This window comes from Dendrobates tinctorius, unplaced genomic scaffold (assembly GCF_039654945.1).
Source record: "Dendrobates tinctorius isolate UK_male_01 unplaced genomic scaffold, ASM3965494v1 ptg000003l, whole genome shotgun sequence".
Taxonomy (NCBI): Eukaryota; Metazoa; Chordata; class Amphibia; order Anura; family Dendrobatidae; genus Dendrobates; species Dendrobates tinctorius.
The window spans coordinates 63,451,850-63,466,372 of NW_027361671.1; positions in this window are offsets into that span (position 1 = coordinate 63,451,850).

The window sequence follows — 14,523 nt, forward strand, 5'->3', positions numbered from 1 at the left end:
TGATTTCATACAAGCTCATACCAATCTAATAGCAAAAAATGATCATCAGATGCCATATTTGAGGAACTTCTTAAATAAGACACCAAGTGTATCCGTGTGTGGCCTCTACTTCCTCTGCATTCATGTTCTATTCTGCATTTTATGCCCTAAATAGCTTGTCTTAAAAACATCAAATTGTCTTAAAACCTCAGAATTTAAGATGCATTTTTCCTCAGCTTACCCATAGGCACTGTGTGGTGATGTATGTTAATGCACCCTATGTACATTTATATAGTTTACAATCGATTATGCAGCACATTTAATTTGGGGCTGATTTATACACGAGTTTTTCACTGACTGTTTTATATAACTGATGAATGCGGTTGCAAAGCATCTCATGGTAATACCAAAGCACTGTGGCGGGATGCCAGTATTTTGTGGATTATTTTATTTTTTATTTCCTTCATTTCATGGCCCAACTCGACAATCTTTCAAGTTTTACAGTGTGAAACATGAAGTTAAATAAAAATGACCTTCGCTGGTAACACCTTTATATATTGAGTTGATTTTTGTAGAATTTTCTAAGGCAGCGTTCCCCAACCCTTCTTACCTTGAGCCACATTCAACTCTGAGAAATAGGCGCAAGCCACCATTACCGGTATGACGACACCCAAAGCTTGTCCACAGAAAGCGCACTGCGATCTTGTACCCCCTTCCCATATAGGCAGTAGTCTTGCATCCAAGGGCTCCTAATTTACTCTCATTTAGTATTGAATCAAGCACACTTTCCACACCATCACGTCCAGCTTCACGTTCCCCTTTAACAAACCGTATCATCCTATTACCAGCTTGCTATTTTTTTCTGAGCCCCATCCCCTCCTCATAGATATGCACATCCAGATCTTATGTGCAGGGCTAATCACAAAAAGACAAAATTGGGCACCTGCTCACCATAGCTGGTTGGTAGACCAGGTGCTAATGCGCAAAGCTGTCAGAGAGCTGCGAGTCACACATCTTGGGCCTGCGAACCACAGGTTGGGAACCCCTGTTCAAAGGGTATATACCCTTTTCATTTTGAAGCGGTCTACAAATATCTCAGCAGCTGACACACTGTAGAAGGATCAGCTTTTTGGCATTACACAGCCTATGATCCGTACATACTAAAGAACTTTAAGACAATAAATATCAACGTAATAAAATACACAGGACACGTTGACTTTTAAATGGAAGGTTTTAGCCACAGCCTTTATTAAATTTAAATATATAACTCAATAACTTATAAACCATACAGCAGTTTAGCAAAAGCTCAAGCCCGTTTACCATTGATCTACAAGGGTTAATGGTTTGCCTTTAAATGCCTTTAATTGCCTTTCACCTCTCATTGCTAGAATTTATTCTCATGACGCAGCAGTCTCCTCTTTAAGGAACTATGCTTCTTATCATATACTAGCTGAAGAGCCCGGCGTTGCCTGGGCATAGTAACCAACTGTGGTTAGTTATAACAAATTATAATGATTATATTGCACATAAAAACCGTGCATCTAATCCTATCCTGTGTGATACTGTGTGCTGAGCTGCGTATCTAATCCTATCCTGTGTGATACTGTCTGCTGAGCCGTGTATCTATTCCTATACTGTGTGATACTGACTGCTGAGCTGTGTATCTAATACTATTCTGTGTGATACTGTCTGCTGAGCCGTGTATCTAATACTATTCTGTGTGATACTGTCTGCTGAGCCGTGTATCTAATCCTATCCTGTGTGATACTGACTGCTGAGCTGTGTATCTAATCCTATCATGTGTGATACTGCCTGCTGAGCCATGTGTCTAATCCTATCCTGTGTGATACTGACTGCTGAGCCGTGTATCTAATCCTATCCTGTGTGATACTGGGCTCCCCCTGCAGTCTGTGTCAGAGGGTAGTCAGTGTTGGCACGTTAATAAATTGTTATTTCCAGCTTTACAGAAGGACGATAACACCATAGAAATTATAAGAATAATAGGCCTCAGTTACCACAACTGTCTACAAATAAAACTGTTGCTGATAGCAACCAATCACAGCTCATTTTTCATCATTTAAACAGCTCTGGGACTGCGTGGCGAGTTTTGAGTGGCGACTTCTGTGTTTCGACTTTTACGTGGCGAGGTTGATGTATGTGTGGTGAAATGTGTGCTGAGGGTGGTATATGTGTTGAAGCACGTGGTAGTGTGTGGCGCATTTTGTGTGCGTGTTCATATCCCCGTGTGTGGTGAGTATCTCATGTCAGGGCCCCACCTTAGCAGCTGTACGGTATATACTCTTTGGCGCCATCGCTCTCATTCTTTAAGTCCCCCTTGTTCACATCTGCCAGCTGTCAATTTGCTTCCAACACTTTTCCTTTCACTTTTTCCCCATTGTGTAGATAGGAGCAAAATTGTTTGGTGAATTGGAACGCACGGGGTTAAAATTTTGCCTCACAACATAGCCTATAACGCTCTCGGGGTCCAGACGTGTGACTGTGCAAAATTTTGTGGCTGTAGCTACGACTGTGCAGATGGCAATACAGTTGTGGCCAAAAGTATTGACACCCCTGCAATTCTGTCAGCTAATACTCAGTTTCTTCCTGAAAATGATTGCAAACACAAATTCTTTGGTATTATTATCTTCATTTAATTTGTCTTAAATGAAAAAACACAAAAAGAATTGTCCTAAAGCCAAATTGGATATAATTCCACACCAAACATAAAAAAGAGGGTGGACAAAAGTATTGGCACTGTTCGAAAAATCATGTGATGCTTCTCTAATTTGTGTAATTAACAGCACCTGTAACTTACCTGTGGCACCTAACAGGCGTTGGGGAGGTCACGCCACGCACTGTCACAGACGTCTGCTTATATGAGGTAATTGTCCCTTTATATCTCTTCACTGCACTTAGGATTGTTATCCATGATGATGATAGTTATGTGGATGGAACTGGAATTTAGGGTATAGGTTTATACACAATTAGCACTATAGCTATTATTGTATTGGCACTGTCTGTGTATTATAACACCTAGGTTTACTTGCAATTAGCATATAGCCAATATTTTGTCTGTACCTTCAGCTGCTAATTTATGCTTATTGGCCTAGGATATATGGAATCATGTATAGGATTGCCTACATATGGATAATTTTTTGCGTTTTGGACGTTGAATTCCTCCTGCTGAGTATTTTGTCTTTTTTAAATTTTAAATTATTTCAATAAACGTTGTGTTTTTATTAGTGCTGGGTCTCTTCAGTTCGGCAATAAGAGTATATGAGTCCGACATTTTTTGTATTCTTGTAGTTTATGAAGTGCCAGTGTAATTGGTATAAAGACTAATTGCTGATTCATGGATTAAAGTTGACTCAACCTCTGTCCTGTGTCCTTGTGTGTACCACATTGAGCATGGAGAAAAGAAAGAAGACCAAAGAACTGTCTGAGGACTTGAGAAACCAAATTGTGAGGAAGCATGAGCAATCTCAAGGCTACAAGTCCATCTCCAAATACCTGAATGTTCCGGTGTCTACCGTGTGCAGTGTCATCAAGAAGTTTAAAGCCCATGGCACTGTGGCTAACCTCCCTAGATGTGGACGGAAAATAAAAATTGACAAGAGATTTCAACGCAAGATTGTGCAGATGTTGGATAAAGAACCTCGACTAACATCCAAGCAAGATCAAGCTGCCCTGCAGTCCGAGGGTACAACAGTGTCAACCCGTACTATCTGTCGGCGTCTGAATGAAAAAGGACTGTATGGTAGGAGACCCAGGAAGACCCCACTTCTTACCCCGAGACATAAAAAAGCCAGGCTGGAGTTTGCTAAAACTTACCTGAAAAAGCCTAAAACGTTTTGGAAGAATGTTCTCTGGTCATATGAGACAAAAGTAGAGCTTTTTGGGCAAAGGCATCAACATAGAGTTTACAGGAGAAAAAAAAAGGCATTCAAAGAAAATAACACGGACCCTACAGTCAAACATGGCAGAGGTTCCCTGATGTTTTGGGGTTGCTTTGCTGCCTCTGGCACTGGACTGCTTGACTGTGTGCATGGCATTATGAAGTCTGAAGACTACCAACAAATTTTGCAGCATAATGTAGGGCCCAGTGTGAGAAAGCTGGGTCTCCCTCAGAGGTCAGCAAAACAATGACCCAAAACACTCTTCAAAAAGCACTAGAAAATGGTTTGAGAGAAAGCACTGGAGACTTCTAAGGTGGCCAGCAATGAGTCCAGACCTGAATCCCAGGGAACACCTGTGGAGAGATCTAAAAATGGCAGTTTGGAGAAGGCACCCTTCAAATATCAGGGACCTGGAGCAGTTTGCCAAAGAATAATGGTCTAAAATTCCAGCAGAGCATAGTAAGAAACTCATTGATGGACCAGACAAAAGTATTGGCACCCTCAGCCTAATACTTGGTTGCACAACCTTTAGCCAAAATAACTGCGACCAACCGCTTCCGGTAACCATCAATGAGTTTCTTACAATGCTCTGCTGGAATTTTAGACCATTCTTCTTTGGCAAACTGCTCCAGGTCCCTGATATTTGAAGGGTGCCTTCTCCATACTGCCATTTTTAGATCTCTCCACAGGTGTTCTATGGGATTCAGGTCTGAACTCATTGCTGGCCACCTTAGAAGTCCCCAGTGCTTTCTCTCAAACCATTTTCTAGTGCTTTTTGAACTGTGTTTTGGGTCATTGTCCTGCTGGAAGACCCATGACCTCTGAGGGAGACCCAGCTTTCTCACACTGGGCCCTACATTATGCTGCAAAATTTGTTGGTAGTCTTCAGACTTCATAATGCCATGCACACAGTCAAGCAGTCCAGTGCCAGAGGCAGCAAAGCAACCCCAAAACATCAGGGAACCTCCGCCATGTTTGACTGTAGGGACCGTGTTTTTTTTCTTTTAATGCCTCTTTTTTCTCCTGTAAACTCTATGTTGATGCCTTTGCCCAAAAAGCTCTACTTTTGTCTCATCTGACCAGAGAACATTCTTCCAAAACGTTTTAGGCTTTTTCAGGTAAGTTTTGGCAAACTCCAGCCTGGCTTTTTTTATGTCTCGGGGTAAGAAGTGGGGTCTTCCTGGGTCTCCTACCATACAGTCCCTTTTCATTCAGACGCCGACAGATAGTACGGGTTGACACTGTTGTACCCTCGGACTGCAGTGCAGCTTGAACTTGTTTGGATGTTAGTTGAGGTTCTTTATCCAACATCTGCACAATCTTGTGTTGAAATCTCTTGTCAATTTTTATTTTCCATCCAAATCTAGGGAGGTTAGCCACAGTGCCATGGGCTTTAAACTTCTTGATGACACTGCACACGGTAGACACAGGAACATTCAGGTCTTTGGAGATGGACTTGTAGCCTTGAGATTGCTCATGCTTCCTCACAATTTGGTTTCTCAAGTCCTCAGACAGTTCTTTGGTCTTCTTTCTTTTCTCCATGCTCAATGTGGTACACACAAGGACACAGGACAGAGGTTGAGTCAACTTTAATCCATGTCAACTGGCTGCAAGTGTGATTTAGTTATTGCCAACGCCTGTTAGGTGCCAAAGGTAAGTTACAGGTGCTGTTAATTACACAAATTAGAGAAGCATCACATGATTTTTCGAACAGTGCCAATACTTTTGTCCACCCTCTTCTTTTTTATGTTTGGTGTGGAATTATATCCAATTTGGCTTTAGGACAATTCTTTTTGTGCTTTTTCAAGAAGAAACTGAGTATTATCTGACTGAATTGCAGGAGTGTCAATACTTTTGGCCACAACTGTATGTGTGAAAAAGGAATCTAAGGCTGCACCTTCCATAGTGTATCATAGTCCCCAGATAGCCATTGCTGATGGGGAAAGTGAGTGTCCACACTGAGGGTGGATGGGCGTAGCAGGTAGGAAGCCCCCTTATGGGTACTAGACCCATGAGACAGTAGCTCCTTTGTGGACATCAGCTGACCCTGTGGCAAAGGTTATACCATTTACAAAAGGGGAAATTGATATAGAAGGATTAATGGTTTGCCTTTAATTGCCTTTCACCTCTCATTGCTAGAATTTATTCTCATGACGCAGCAGTCTCTTCTTCAAGGAACTATGCTTCTTATCATATATGTTCTCAATAGTCAGCCACAACGTGTTCTGGGTACATTGTAAACAAGGTATGACCCTGTGGTGATGGTGGAGGCTACATGAGCTACATAGAGTAACATATTGTTGTAAATGGTATCAAAGACTGCCTTGTGTTTCATTACGTCAGATAAAGTGATTTGCCCACGGCCTGTGTGCAGTTCTCCTTTGTCTCCAAGCGCTTGTAAATAAGGGCGTAAACTCCTAATTTAGCCTCACTGATGATCTGGCAGACATGACTTTGGTCAGAACGAAAACAGCTACACCACCATCATGCTGTCCATTCAGTTTCCTGAATGACTTACCCAGTGGCCGCTCTCGCCTAAAAACAATAGGTGAGAGTGGCCCCGCTCCACCAAGGGCCAATTCAAATATTGTCTGCGGTTTAAGATTAAAAATATCATTATTTCAAACAGGTTAACCAATTCACTCCGAAAAGGCTTGGCATACCAACCATACCAAATCAACGTGCCTGAAAGAATAAAACGCCAATAGATGGCATAAACTTTCACATGGTTCTGACCAACCTTTTACTGAATTTTTCACAAAAACGTAAATCCATAGTCTAACCATAGAAGCCTCGGCACAATTCTAAAAATATTAAAATAACACTGCTTTTAAGTTTTACCAAACTTTTCTACATCTGGCATAATAAATCGATGGTTCTGAGCTTCCCACGTCGTTTCCTCCAAAATGGACAATGATAATTTTGGTAACGGGGACCTGCTGTACATAATGGTCACTCGGTCTATTAGGCCGGTCAGTTTACGTCCTTTAATACCAAGCCAAAAGAACCTTATTAAATCAAAATACATAGATAAGATTAAACCATAGCAGCATTGCTGAGCTCTCCATTTTGTCAAGTGACCGAAACAATGGCCCAGGATCCATGCTTTGTGACACCCACAAAAACTACAAGTTAATACCATATTATTTTCAAATGTATAACTTCTAACATTTTGAACTCCATCTTCCCAGCTTTTAATCATGGCCTCACTGAGGCCAATCCTGGCTGCCTCTGTCACAGATCTGAAACTTTTGGAGGAATGGGTGTAAAATTATATGTCAACCAGAGCCATTTTAATAAACACTGTTGAAAATACTCCTGAACTTGAACTGCGTAAGAGGCTTGCCAGTAAAGGGCCTGTCACACTAAGCGATATCGCTAGCAATATAGCTATAACGTCACTGGTTTTTGTGACGTTATAGCGATATCGCTATGTGTGATACTTACCTCCGACCGCTCCCCCGCTAGTTATCGCTGATCGCACGAGAACGTCCTGGACCGTTTCTCGTAGTCAGCTTCCTGCTGTGACGACGAGCGACGCGTGGACGCGGGCGGGCGGACGTCAGGATTGCCTCGTCTGACAGGTAAGTAGCGACCCCCCCGACCCCTGCGATGTCGCTGGTGAGATCTGGATGTGTAGCAGCTCACTAGCGACCACTTAGCGATGTACCAGCGATCCTGACCGCATCATATCGCTGGTCGGGATCGCTGGTACATCGCTAAGTGTGACAGTACCTTTAGATGAACGAGGAAGTTATCCATACCAGCAGGGTGCACACCAACATTGTCCGTACAAACAAACTGGACAAAATGACTTCTCTGAAAAACGCATCAAATTTAAACTAAAGCCCTTCCCTTTCTTGTCAGTTTGGATCTGGCTATATAAAAGACAAGTGAAACGCATCCCATTATGAGAAAAATGATCCTTCTTGTATCCCTTGAAAACCTACTTAACAATAAAATAAGAATTCAAAGCCTCCTGGCCTAGATTTACATAAAAAGGAAATACCGACTAAGTACTTAAAATTAAGTTCCATTGCTGGGTTTGAACTCAAAACTCTCTGTTTATAAGTTTGCACACTTTACCACTGTGCTATATTCTTAACTAGCTACTGTGGAATAAGCAAAGCCCTGATCAAAGAAAATAACAAACATTAAGGTAGCCTGCCCTGAACTTGCTCCCACATCTAGCCTTCCTTTAAAACAAAATTTGGACCAAACATCCCAAGCTGTAAAATAACCTTTCTAAGTCAAACTGGCATTGTGAGGAAAGAGGGAGACGCAAGCGCAATATAGGGTCTTATCCCACAAATAAAGTAAGTGGTTTAACAAAAAACTGCTCACCTGGTAGTAGGTATTCAAAGCATGTATAGATAAGGGCTGCTGCAGATCCACAAGTCGGTCACCGACTATCTGAAACAGAGCTCTGCAAAGGAATACATGGATTTAGCCTGCGCTGCCCAAATGATGAAATTCCAGAAGGTTAATAAAGTTTGACAGTGGTTTGTTCTACGCGTTTCAAAGTTTTTTGCAACCTCTTGTTCAGGTAATACCACCACCGGTGTCAGCATATAGTAACATTTTTAAATCTAATTGCCCAATAATATTCCTCGTTTATTGCTTAAATAACTATTATTTATCTAGCAGTTGTGCGAGTGACGCAAAACCTGTTGAGCTATGGAAACATCACTATTTACCAGTAATTTGCCTGAGTCTGCTGTTGGCGTGTCTCATAAAGGCGATCTAAAATATCCCCAAAAATTTCTATTGGTAAAATAAATATTTTAATCTAGCAGTTGTGCCACTGGTGCAATCCATGGCGAGATAAGCAAACCTCACAATTTAGCAGTGGCAATAATTTTCAGTAGTCCCCTGTTGCAGTGTGTCAGCAAGGCGATGCAAAAAAACCTATATTGGTTAAATAAATAGCGTATCTTTATCTAGCAGTTGTGCGATTGGTGAAATCCAGGTCAGGAATTTTTTTTTCGGAAGTATAACACATTAAATATGAGAAAGGGTGACGTTAAGGGACGTGGATGTGGTGGTGCCCGCCAAGGCCGTGTTACAGATCAGAGGGTAATTGGATCTCATTGTAGCTTCCTGTCAAAATTTGGTCAGCACGCTACACCACTGACAAACCCAGACAAGTGTGAGGATGTTGTGGGTTGGATGGTAGACAAAGGCTCCAGTGTGTTGACAAGCAGCACCACGAAGTCTTCCACACGGTCCAGTCTCAGTAGCCAAGAGATTGGGCCTCTGAATCCTCAACCTTGTCTTCCTTCTTCCCACCATCAAGAGCCCCAGGAGACATATGACCCCCCAACGCTGGCCAATCTGAGGAACTGTTTACATTGCAATTTGTCAGGCCTCTCAACGTGCACCATTAAAGAGGTTCATGAGGAAGTGGAGTGCAGTGATGCCCAAACATTTGAGCACCCTCGGCCAGGAGAAAGCCACGTTGTGGAAGATCAATTCATGTCTGAAGGAGTGGAGGATAATCATGACGCACAGTTGCCCTCAGGTCAGCTAAAAATCGCAACTTAGAAGGAGGATCAGAGTGATGAATTGGGAGACAAATGTGGTCAATGATGAGGCCACTGATCTAGCCTAGCACGGTGGCACGCTTTGCGAGAACAGCAGTGCAGAGAGGGATGGATCTATAGCACGAAAACGGGCGAGAAGAGGTAGTGGTTTGACCATAGGGAGAACTCGGTGAACTGTACCACAGAACCTCCATACTCGGCTAAATAACAGGCCAAGGGTGTTTTTTGTTTCCCTGTATGGCAGTTTTTTCTGAAATTCCTTCAGACAAAACAACTGTAATTTGCAGCATCTGCCAAACCAAGCTAAGAAGAGGCAAGAACACTGCCAACCTGAGAACCATCAGCATGCACAAGCACATGGCAGCCAAGCACCCCAATAGGTGGGTGGAATGCCTGGGTACAAAATCTGTGTCTCATGGTGAAACCACTGCCCATTCCCCTGTGTTAAGGCCTTCCCAATCTGCTGTCCATGAAGCTGGCTCTGATACCTCCTGCCCACAACCTGCAGTTGCACAGATACAACAGTCAGAAACCACGTCCAGTTCGTTGTCCCAGCACAGTGTTCAGTTGTCACTTGTCAGCATATATGTCTGTTCACAAATTATTAGATAGGGCATACATATTCATTAGCACTTTACGCTGTCCGATGCTGGACAAAGACCATTGCTGACTTTTCCAGGCTCATAAAAATGAGACTTGTGTATCTTTATTAAAGGGAATCTGTCACCCTTTTTTTGGAGTATGAGCTGCCGGCATTGACATCAGGGGCTTATCTACAGTATTCTGTAATGATGTAGATAAGCCCCCGATGTAACCTGAAAGATAAGAAAAAAGAGTTAGATTATACTCACCGGAGGGGGCGGTCCGGTCCGATGGGTGTTGTGGTCCGGTCCAGTGCCTCCCATCTTCACACGATGCCGTCCTCTTCTACCCTTCCTGTCGTGGCTCCCTTCCTGTCATGGCTCTTTTTGCTTATCTTTCAGGTTATATCGGGGGCTTATCTACAGCATTACAGAATGCTGTAGATAAGCCCCTGATGTCAATGCCGGCAGCTCAAACTCCAAAAAAGGGGGACAGATTCCCTTTACACTGTTGCTTCCCTTGCATTTTCTAAATTTGGGGCCTTACTCCTTACAAAAGTTTCTGTACAGTTAAGCAGGTCTAAGAGACTGGGTTAATACGCTCCACATATTTATTCAGGCCGCAGCCTTACACATATTGGAACATGGTCATAGCCACGCTAAGGCCTTTTCCTGAGCTCTGTAGCACTACCTGTCACCTGAGTAAGAGTAATACACTCCACAGACCTCGACACTCTCTGGGACATGTCCTGTAATTACTCCATTGTTGCTCAAAACCATGCAAAAGATACATTCTTCCTGGTTGGGTAGTTTCCAGAAGAACAGAGTAGACTTGTGCAGATTGGTCAATGGCACTCCTGTCTCTTTCCCTTGAGGAGGCTGCTTCAAAGTAAAATAAGGCTTGTATATGTTCCTGACATCTGTTTCAGGCCTGACTGAGCACAATACAGGCCTTCGCTTGCATACACTGTATTCAGAATTTAATTCTAATGCTTTTGGTAATGCTTTGGTAGAATTCAATTTACTGACATTGATCATACAGCTCCCCCAACTCCTGTATTATACTCACCTTACAGCGCCTTCACCCGCTATGACGGTGGCCAAAATGAACTGTGGAGCTCACAAAACTCAGGTTTCATGGCACCTGGTGGCCCTCTGAAAATTAAAAGGGAAGGCCGCATAATGACGTGGTGGACGTGGTGGTGTTGGCGGGTGAATCCCAAAATTAAAATGGGCATGTTTTAGCTGGCATTGTAAATTAATGGGGAAAACATATTACACTTTCTAGCTAACAATGTTGAATGAGTGAGGGACCTCCCAAATGCAGGGTACAGGGCCACGTGTGTTATGAGCTCATTTTCTGCTCCACCAGTTGAGAGTTCTCCTTCCATTCTCCCTCTGGTGGTGACAGGAGGTAGTGAGGTTGGTTTAAGTGGTAGTGATCTGCCACCTGATGAGGAGGATAACAATTGGATCTCTGGAGTAACAGACTGGATATAAGACAGCTGACTCCCTATCCTGGTGCTGATGATTCAGTCTGCTTCTCAGGTCTTGGACTTCAGCTCTCTTCCGGTCTTCTCAAGTTAAGTTTGTTATTTGCTAATGTTCACACTTGCGCATGTTGGTCAATTCAGTTTCTTGTGTGGTCAGCTTGCCCCTGCTGGGGCTATGCTGAACTTCCACTCCTATTTATATGCATTTGCCAATTTGCCTTTTTGTCCCTTATTAGATTGGCCTCTTTTTGCTCTGTTTCAGAATATTTCAGAGTGCTGATATAGTGGGAGAAGTCTAGTGACTTCAGGGTTAATTTTGCTATCAGACGTGTTGGACATTATTTTGGTAGGGTTTTGTGGCAGATTGCAGACAGTGGCTTTCCTTTCCTGTCCTTTCTAGTTAGTAGGGCCCCATCGTTTGCTCACCCTATTTTCCTGCCTTTGTTTGTGTTTTCATCTTGCTTCACCATCAATACATGTGGGGGGCTGTCTTTCCTTTGGGGTCTGCTCTGGGGCAGTTAGTTTTCCTCTTTTCCTGCTTTAGGCTTATGTAGCTCTCCGGTTGTGATGAGGTGTCTAGGACCATGGTAGGAACACTCCACGACTGCTGCTAGTTGTGTGGTTAAGATCAGGGATCTGCAATCTGCATAGTTACCAACCTTTCTCGTTTTCTGAGACTTAGCTTGTTGTTTTTTTTCCTCCTCGATGACCCGTTCATAACACACGTGAGAGTCTTTCCAAAACTCAGGTTTCACGGCACCTGCTGGCACTCTGGAAATGTGAAGCGAGAGCCGCATAAAGACATGGCGGTAGACATAGTGGTGGTGGCACGCGAAGCCCAAAATTAAAATGGGCATGTTTTAGCTGGCATTGTAAATTGATGAGGAATATATATTCCACTTTCTAGCTAATAATTTTGAATGAGGCAGGTCTGACCTCTCAAATGTATGATACAAGGCCACCTGAGGGCCCTTCCAAAACTCAGGTTTTAATGGCACCTGCTGGCACTCTGAAAATATGAAGCGAGGGCTGCATAATGACATGGCGGTGGACATGGTGGTGGTGGTGGGCGAAGCCCAAAATTCAAAAGGGCCTGTTTGAATTGGCATTGTAAAGGGATGGTGAATATCTATTACATTATCTTGCTAACAATTTGGAATGAGGGAGGGACCTCCCAAGTGTAGGAGTGAGAGCCCTCACAAATGTTAAAGTAAAAAACTAAAGCCAAAACGCTCCATGTGAACATATGCTAAAGGGGAGGTATAATTTAAAAAAAAGATGAACTGCACTAGAGAAAAGTATGCCAAACACTATGTTCCAAATAGATCCTCTGTGGAGCTGAATGTCATACAGCGTAATCAATTGGCATGCGGTGCTCAGCAATGGAAAAACGATGTCCATATAAACGTGTACAAGAAGAATTTGCGGCACTCACCATATCGAATAAAGTCTCCAACATCCTTTTATTAAACCTTCATGGTACAGGCACAAGAGGAATGCGGGAAGTGATAGAAAGGACGACAGCCATTTTGCTTGTTACAGCTTCAATGGGTCCATGTCATCTCTGATCATGCTACATAGTCCCTCTCTTCCCTAGTCCCAACTCCAAACTCTAACTGTTCCTATTGTTGGGCAAAATACAATCTATCACTATTAACGCTTGTCACAATACGCAATGCAGCAAAACATGTTTCTTCAAGGGGAAATGTGGGCAGTATGTCCATCTCCTTGGCATTGCCAATGAAGCCTTTGGGTCCATTTTTTCCTGCATTTTGGATTTTGGATTGTGGACCCCAGTATTCATACATTTATCAATTATTTCTGTGAATAGGTGATAAATGTTCTTTATGGAAACCCCTTTTACCTTTCCTTTCCTTGCATTAACATATGAGAAAATAGGAATACATAAGAGAAATCTGCAGAGAAAAAATACCAATTTGATTTGTAACACACCTCACTGGACTCTAAACACTATTACGTGTAAGCGAGCATATCTCCATCCTTCTAGTCGTGCCTGGAGCTTCTAGGAACCAGTTTATAGCCAGAAAAAAAATCTTTGATTTGTTTGTAACATCTTTACAAGATGGCCTTAACAACGGCTCACATATGCTATACTGGATTTATTATCTGGTTACCTGAAGATCTTCACTGTATCATATTGCTTTTATTTATGAAGAGATTGAGCAGGTGCAGGGCTCCAAATCCATATATCCATTTTCACATTACCTTCACGCTTGAAAATGTCACTTGCTGATCCACATCCTGACCCGCTGTAACACAAAATCTAAAGGATTACGGTGCGGTGGGAGGAAAAGCAAAATGGAACTGAAATCTGAACTGGAAGTGATGGGCACTGCGACCTTGTTACTATAGAGCTTTTAAGGACAGTACCATAAAACCTGAAAAGCTTCCATTACATCTCACAATTATATTTTATTGCCTACAGTTTCCAAAATCAATTCTGCCATTTTGGACAATAAACCCGACTTGCTCTGTACCGTGAGTTGTTCAAACTTTTTCTATTCAATCCCCAATGAATCGAAAAATCCCGTTCACAACGTTGCTTCTGTAGTGTGCTGCTTCGTGGGAACATACTCATAGAATGGGGCACACACAATAACATATTTCCCACAATATAAATTAATTTTTACTAAATGAAAAGGAATTTTTATTGCCCAACAAATATTTTTTGGAGAATAGCAAATGAAATAGAATTGTAGCCCCGACCATCATTAGCTTAGAGGAACTTTGAAGAATAAGAGAACCAGATTTCTATAGTAGCAATTATTATTTTCAAGCACAAAATCGTTCACGTCGTTAGAGACAATTATTGTTTCTATGGTCAGCTTTGTGTCTTCTTTTTTTGATGAAAACAACATTTTTTAGTAGCACTCACAGTACATAAATATTCCTCAGCAGTCATATGACCGACATTGGCACGCAGAACGCTAAAGCTAGAAATGAATGCTCAATGAAAGAAATATCATTGCCCTCACTGTTAGTCTGCAGTATCTTCTGCATGATCATTACA